General features: G+C 44.9%; 1 pseudogene across 1 annotated transcript in view; it reads left to right on the top strand.

Moving 5' to 3' along the window:
* Positions 1-2,839, top strand: part of LOC308174468 (clustered mitochondria protein homolog) — a 21,459-nt pseudogene extending 18,620 nt beyond the window's left edge. Inside the window, exons 19-27 of the transcript in view lie at positions 43-196; positions 486-625; positions 886-966; positions 1,057-1,182; positions 1,323-1,444; positions 1,618-1,711; positions 2,025-2,159; positions 2,542-2,615; positions 2,737-2,839. The product of the transcript in view is annotated as a clustered mitochondria protein homolog (transcript). The remainder of the gene's footprint in view (positions 1-42; positions 197-485; positions 626-885; positions 967-1,056; positions 1,183-1,322; positions 1,445-1,617; positions 1,712-2,024; positions 2,160-2,541; positions 2,616-2,736) is intronic.
* The last annotated feature ends 4,551 nt before the right edge of the window (positions 2,840-7,390 follow it).

Raw genomic sequence — 7,390 nt, 5'->3', positions numbered from 1 at the left:
CTGCCTCTCTCTCTCTCTCTCTCTCTCTCTCTCTCTCTGTAGGTGCAGTTGAGGGAGTATGTGTTTGATTCCCGCCACAGGCTGGTGTTCAGTGAGGAGGACGTGGTGAACATGTTCCCTGTGGTCAAGCACCTCAGACCCACCACCTCCGACGCCACCCAGCTGATTCAGCATTCACGGGCTGCAATACAGCAGGGTAATACACACACGCACGCACACACACACATGCACACACATACACACACACACACACACACACACACCACACACACAGCTAATTCAGCATTCACAGGTTGCAATACAGCAGGGTAATACATGCACGCACACACACACACACCCACACCTGCACACCACACACACACACACACACCCACACACACACAGACACACACACAGACACACACACGCACACACACATACTGTATACACAGAATATACATCACCTTCATACTATTGATTTAGCGTGTGTGTTTCTGTGTTCTCAGGCCTTCTGAAGGACGGCTATGAGCTGATAAGCCAGGCCCTGACCCTGTTCAGCAGTGTGTGTGGGGTCCTGCACCAGGACGTGTGTGTGTGCCTGCGTCTGCTGGGACGGCTCAGCTACATCATGGGAGACTTCACAGAGGTAAATATACTATATGCACACAGATACTATGGACACACACCTTTACAATGCCTATTACCTAGCCCCAGCCGTATACAAAACCCATCCGAAACCCTTTTTTGTGATCAAGACAACAAGGCCACATCCTGCAACCAATACAAACACACAAATTACACCCATCCAAAACCCTAATTCTGTGTGTGCGTGTGTGCGTGTGCGTGTGTGTGTATGTGTGTATGTGTGTGTGTGTGTGTGTGCGCATGCATGTGTGTGTTCCCCAGGCTCTCAGTCACCAGGAGAAGGCTGTCCTGCTCAGTGAGAGAGTTCAGGGTATAGACCACCCCCAGACCATACAGGACTATGTAAGTCACCTAGCCATCCCCCTAGAACGTCATCATTTGAGACTCGGTTGGGTTCCTATAGAAGATGTCCTTCTGTGTTCTGTGTGTTAGACTCACCTGGCCCTCTACTGCTTCGCTGGCGGTCAGCCCTCCACCTCTCTCCGTCTGCTGTACCGCGCCCGGTACCTCACACTCGTCGTGAGCGGGGAGGACCATCCGCAGGTGTTGTTACTGGACGTGAGTTAACCGTGAACTAGATCGGGGGTGTATCTTATCTAATAACTCAAGTGTTGATTTGGTTGATTGAGGATGTTATTGATCTCTGTCCAGGCCCTCTCCAAGTGTATTGATCTGTCTTGTGTACTCTTCCTCCGTAGAGTATGTTAGGCTTGGTACTACATGGATTGATGGAGTATGAGCTCTCTCTAAGGTTCCTACAGAACGCCTTCGTTCTCTCCTCGAAATTCCACGGGACAACATCCCCCAAATACGCCCACAGGTGAGACACCGTGTTTCTACGTTTCCCTTCCGAAAACAGTCGCGTATTTTTACGGCCATACGGAAATAATCGTCTGCTTTTAACTTCTTCTCCTTCTTGTTATTCTTTCTCTCCCTAACCCCGTATCGCCTCCTTTCTTTTCTCTCTCCACCCTCTCCCTCCCTCCTCTGCAGTTATCACCTGTTGGCCATGGTGTATGAGAGTAAGGGAGAGTACCGTTCAGCCCTGCAACATGAGAAGGAGGCCTACTCTATATACAGGAGCCAGGTGAGCGCCTGGTAAACCACAGATGAAGGCACCTTATGGACTATTGCTATTGTGGGAGTGCTGTGTCTGTCTAGTGCTTGGATATACACACTATGTATTTCTATGGAACTCTTGTTATATCGTCCTGCTGCTGTTGATGTATTCCTGCGTTACCTTTGTGTCTGTGTGTGTGGGGGCGTGCTGAACAGTATATCTGGTGGTGTGTATTTCTGTCTGTTCCACAAAGTGTACTGTATACTTTGCTGTATGTTCTGTGCATGTCATTGGATGTTGTTGGCTCCTATTGTAAGCCTGGTGTTGTATAACTACGCAGGTGGGGGAGACCCACGAGAGGGCGAAGGAGAGCTCAGAGTACCTGGAGCGTCTCACCCAGCAGGCTGTGACTCTACAGAGAGCCCTCAACCACATCTACAGCAGCAGCCCCAGCAACTACCTCGCACCCCTACAGGTCTGTGGTCGTCTGTGGCTCAGTTGGTAGAGCAACGTGCTGACAACACTTAGGTTGTGGGTTCAATTCCTGCTGGGACCATATATACTGAAAATTGTATGCGCTCACTGCAATGTAAGTCGCTTTGGATAGAAGTGTCTGTTAAATGGCATTTATTATTATTATTATTATAGGTCAGTACACACACAATACAAACAATTGTAATGACATTTTTGGAATGCACACATATTAGAAACTCTTGACGCACAGTGGTGCTTGGAATAGGTGAGATACTGTAACTGTTGATTGGGAACATGGGGGAGTTCAGTTGAGACAAGGTGACCCATGTGACCCGTAACTCCTTGTGTACCATGTGGTTTTATTTCCTCCTCCTCCTGTCCAGTTTTCGACACCGAGCATTCCCATGATCCTTCAGCAGCTCAACCTCACCTGCGGGATCATCCTCATTCCTCTTAAGTACGTACATTTGCAACCTAATTCTGATCTCCCACTAGGTTTACTGTCTATAGCAGTGATCACCAACCCAGCCCCCCCCCCTCCCCCCCATCTCTCTCTCTCTCTCTCTCTTCCCTTCTAGCACCAAGGATCTTGAGGAGCTGAGGGCTGAGCTGAGAGGGAGGGGCCAGATGCAGGAGTTGGAGAACCAGTTAAGACTCATGGACACAAGACCTGTCGACTGAGGGTACTGACCCAAACCCAGTCTGGAGGACTTACGAGGAGTCAACATGTGGACTTCTGAAATTGAGTGATGACCTAACACCGAAATACAGAAATTAAAAGACTGACATGGTATGCTGGATATATAAGAGCCCTTAATTCTTGTCATAGTCTGACTTAGTTCTTGTTCTTTCCTGGTCGAGACCGGTCGGACGGAAAATGGAATGTGAAAATGACGTTTAGCAGCCAACCTTATCTAACGTTGAACATGAGATACCTCCTTGATCTCTTCCCTTCCTTGTCTCCTTACCTTATCTGACCGCTGAACAGAAATGGCTGTTCTACTAGTGGGGACCACAAGACTGCACCGATGACTGCAGCAATGAAGCAACATGTCTGATTCTGAACGGGGAGGTGTACGCATCAAACGGAAATAGGACAATGGTGACTGAGGATATCACCCCACTGTCTCTGAATGTCAACAGCAATGATGTTACACTGTCTGTTGTTTCTTCAGCACAAATAAAAACACAGACCCCCTGTCTAATCCTTTCAAATGGGTTCCTATGTGATCTTGCGATACCACAAAATAACCACTGAATTGCACCCTTTGGCTTGATTTACAGTTTATAATGTAAGAGGGCTTTGCACAGGGTAAGACACACACAAAAGAAACTAAATGTTTGAACCTCTGTACCGGCCTACTTAGTATGATGATGGCATCAGCTTCAAAGTCAATTCTGAACTCTCACCTGGCGGGCACAGATGCATGCAGCAGTATACTGAATCATAAACCTTGGCTGATAACCGTGAAAGAGGAACACCAGGACTGTGCACTGGTGTCACCTCAGACAGCAGTGCATTAAAACCGGATTACACTGTACAGTTTCATGTTAACTTCAAGGTAGACTCTGGGATATACGGTATAACATCACACCCATGTAAACAGAGCAACTTCCATCAAATATATTGTAGTGAACGAAGAGTCCACGTGTTTTACTGCTCTTCACTTTCACTTTCTTTCTTTCCATGTGCCTCGGTTTCTTCTTGTTTGGTTCCACTTCTTACAAAACTAGCCTAAAGTAAACAGCTGCTTGTATGAGAACCAAAGAAAAGTCTCTAATAGCGTCGCCCTGCTTTTTGCTATGACATCAGAGGCCCCAGAGGCTACCTTTAAGGTTTTGAAAACAGCAAAAAAAAATGCCTCTGGATTTGAGGAGGCAGATATAATGTATAGTAAGGCCAAAACCTTAGGCCTACTAGAGGGATTTCGGGCTAACACCCTCTCTCTCTTGATAACTGCACTTTTGCCCCTTGACTCAAAACGAGATTCAACCCGTGTGCATAAACGCAGCAACCACTGTCACTTTCACTATTAATTATATTGAACTTTCATCCTAGACGTTCATTTACGAGGGTCCATCCATCCACAGCGCAGTTGTTAAATTACAAGGAAGTAAAGGCACTGGGTGTAAAGTGTGTGTGTTACAAATTCTGTAAATTTGGGCATTGCCCCCTTTATAATGAAGAGCTATGTGACGTGTCCACTGCAACCTTTCACCTTCAGACGCTGATTTCAACAGTATGGTAAGAAAGGTACGTCGTCACCGGTATTCAGCTTTCTGTACAATTTCAACATTATTAATTGTTACCATCACACGTGTGTGTGTGTATGATCGTCTCCTCTCCTTTCTTGATCGTCCCGTTTTGAAATGAACACTAGTAGCGTCGCTACTCAGAAAGTCAGAGACCTAAAATGGAGACCTAAAATGCTCTGAAGTTCAAAAATGCAAATCAAAATTAGTGAAACACTTAAACGAAGATCACAATGCAAAATGCAAAAATGCAAATCAAAATTAGTGAAACACTTAAACGAAGATCACAAAACCCACTTTGAGAAAATTAAAAAACAATGCAACAAACTATGCAATCAGGTAATTACCATGACCAAATCTGCTAAGAAAGAATACCTCGATAACAAAATCGAAGAAAACTTAAACAAACCACGTGACCTTTGGAAGCTACTTAATAGCCAACTAGGTTGCAGTCAAAAACTCAAAACCAGGTCTACAAACATCAGCATAAAATCTGGAGATTCTCTCCTTACAGACAAGCTGGATGTGGCTAAGTGCTTAAACACTTTCTTTACAACCATAGCCACTAAATTAGTTAACAATCTACCACCACACTCAGGGCGTTATGGTGTAGAGCACATCCGTGCGTTCTACAATAAACTGGGTGTACGCAAAGATGATTTTAAACTCTCCATGGTGTCAAACGATGAGGTGTTTAAAAAGCTGGGCGCTCTACACTCAGAAAAGGCCACGGGCCATGACAATATTCCAGCCAGATTTCTAAAAGACTCAGCTGCCTCCATTACCCCAATCATCACCCACATAATAAACCTCTCCATCAAACAGGGACACGTCCCCCTTGACTTTAAAATAGCAAGGGTAACCCCACTGTATAAAAAAGGAAGCAAATTAGACCCAGGCAACTACCGACCTGTTTCTATTCTTAATTCCATCTCGAAACTTATGGAAAAAATAGTTTATGAACAGGTTGATAGGTACCTTACCGAAGAAAATCTGATGTATGAATTTCAATCAGGATTCAGAACATCCCATTCCACTGACACATGCCTTCTCTATTTGAACGACCACATCAACCATGAGGTGGACTCGGGCAAGTACTGCGGCATGGTCATGCTGGACCTCCAGAAGGCCTTCGACACAGTAGATCACCACATATTGTTAGATAAACTGAAAGCAATTGGGTTCGATAGAACATCGGTGAGCTGGATGCAATCCTACTTAGAGGGGAGGGAACAGGTGGTTAGTGTGAACGGAACACTGTCCCCCCCCCTCCCAGTGACCTGCGGCGTTCCACAAGGAAGCATATTGGGACCTTTACTGTTCCTAATATATGTGAATGACATGTCATCAGCATGTGATTGCAATTTGTTCCTGTTCGCGGATGACTCGGCTCTGCTGGTCTCTGACAGGGACATATTGCAGGTGGAAAAAGCGCTAAGCACTGAACTGAGTAGAATCTGCATCTGGCTAGCTGACAATAAACTATCAATACACCTAGGTAAAACTGAAACCATCCTATACGGATCCCCATCTAAACTCAGAAAGGCTGAAAATTTTAAAATAAAAGTGGGTAACATTAATATCACAAGAAAAGAGGATATTACATACCTGGGCTCCATCTTAGAGGCAAATCTTTCCGGAGATAAAATGGCAGCAAAAGTAATCAAAAAAGTGAACCATAGAACTAGATTATTGTACAGGATATCCTCACTTGTCAGTAAAAACACACTGAGGACCCTATCAGGAGCTCTCATTCAATGTCACTTCGACTATGCCGTAACATCATGGTACTATAGAACCACAAAGGCCCATAAAACAAGACTCCAGACAGCCCAAAATAAACTGGTTAGGCTTCTGCTAGGCCTCAACCCTAGGACACATCTAACCGCTGCTCATTTTTTGAGCCTTGATTGGCTACGAGTAGTTGACAGAGTGCAGCAGCTTGCACTGGGCCTGGTCTTCAAGATACGCTACACCACAAAGACACCCAAGTACCTGTCAACATACTTCCAAAAAGTGAACAACGTCCGACTCCACACATACAACACCAGAGGAAGCTCCACGAACCACGTTCAACCGCGTTGCACCACAAACAAGGGGTTAAACTCGTTTGCAAACTATGCAGTAAAAATGTGGAACGCCCTTCCTATAATCTTAAAGGAGTGCAAAACACTGCCCACCTTCAAAACCACTCTCAAAAAACATTTACAGGAGGCTGCAATCCGTAACTGGACCCTCTAAATCAAAAATCAAATTAAAAGACCCGAACTACCCACTGTACATACTTTGTGTTTTGTCCCCCGCCCCCACCTGTCCTACCCGCTGTACATACCTTATGTTTTGTTGTATTGTTCTTCCCATGATGGATGTATGTTTATCTTGTAGATAGTAATAGTTATTTGTCTGTATTATCTTGTAGATAGTACTAGTTTTTTTGTCTGTCTTACATGTAACGATGAATTGAGAATCAAGGACCCCAATTGAAATAAGCCAGTGGCTTTCTTGGGTTTTTATCCTGTTAGTTGACCTTGTATGTAATATGTACTTTCATGTACCTACTTCTGCAAATCTTCTAATAAAGTTTTCAATCAATCAATCAAAGCCGCGCTCTTTCCCATTGACGTCATATCCCACACAAGTCTACCTTTAAATCAGACAAACTTGATCTCTATTAACTTTTTTCCCGTCCCGTTTTCTTTCTTGATTTAATTTAAATAATTAAAATAATATATTTAATTAATTGTTATTCGAACTGCTCTCTTTTCTTGTCGTGGTGGTCTGAGTTGAAAATGAGCCATTCATTTATTTTCAAGAAAAGGTGATCTTCTTCTTTTGGGGGAAAGGAGCGCTGTCCTTCAGCACCAGTGTTGGGATTTGAACAGGGACGTGCGCGCCGCCGCTCTGTCACGTCACAGCTCTGCGAACCGACGCCTGTCCCGACGTGCGCGTCCCCGCGGTTCCGAGGGCGAATGCGGTACT

The sequence above is a fragment of the Nansenia antarctica genome, assembly GCF_963989245.1.
Source record: "Nansenia antarctica genome assembly, chromosome: 20".
Taxonomy (NCBI): Eukaryota; Metazoa; Chordata; class Actinopteri; order Argentiniformes; family Microstomatidae; genus Nansenia; species Nansenia antarctica.
The sequence above is the reverse complement of the archived record's forward strand: the minus strand, read 5'-3'. Positions and strand labels throughout refer to the sequence as shown.